We start from the raw sequence: 685 nt of genomic DNA, 5'->3' as shown, positions 1-685 counted from the left end.
AATGAATAAAATGTTTTAATTTTAGTTGTACTTAAATAGTGCACTAATTAAAACCCTAATCTAATATGGAGTAGCTATCAACTTATTCCATAATTAGATTAGCATTATTCCATTACAAAAAACAAGGTAATTCTAGTATTGGTAGTTTAAATTTGAATTTGAATTTATATTATATTCATTAATATTAAATAATAATATAACATTTAAATATACATATATTTATTTTTTTATTCACACACACACATATTTAAATACACAATCTTACTTATTTTAATTTCCATATGAAATTAAATAGAGGCAATGACTTCAGCAAATCTAATTGCACTGTGAGATTACCAAAATACCTTTCATCTTAAAAGATTAAAGTGCCCTTCTCGCTTACTTATCCTTTATTTGTCTTCTATGTGTGTGATTTGAAGGCTCCTCATCATATCGGTAATGAGTAGTATCGCGATTGACACTCAATCAATCGTCTCACAAAAACAGACTAAGATTAACCTCTAGCAAGGCATCATGGCCACCCAATAGATTCGAATTTAGTGAAACAAGTACCTATCATCAATATGGTTATCATGCAATCAAATCCTTTCATCATTCATTATCTCATCAAGGCTGAGGTACAGAAGTAGAGTCAACCTTAGTTATCCTTAATCTCTTTGTATTTGGTTATTAAACCAATGACCAT

Source organism: Pistacia vera, unplaced genomic scaffold, assembly GCF_008641045.1.
Source record: "Pistacia vera cultivar Batoury unplaced genomic scaffold, PisVer_v2 Contig1155, whole genome shotgun sequence".
Classification (NCBI taxonomy): domain Eukaryota; kingdom Viridiplantae; phylum Streptophyta; class Magnoliopsida; order Sapindales; family Anacardiaceae; genus Pistacia; species Pistacia vera.
This window is presented reverse-complemented; position numbering follows the sequence as displayed.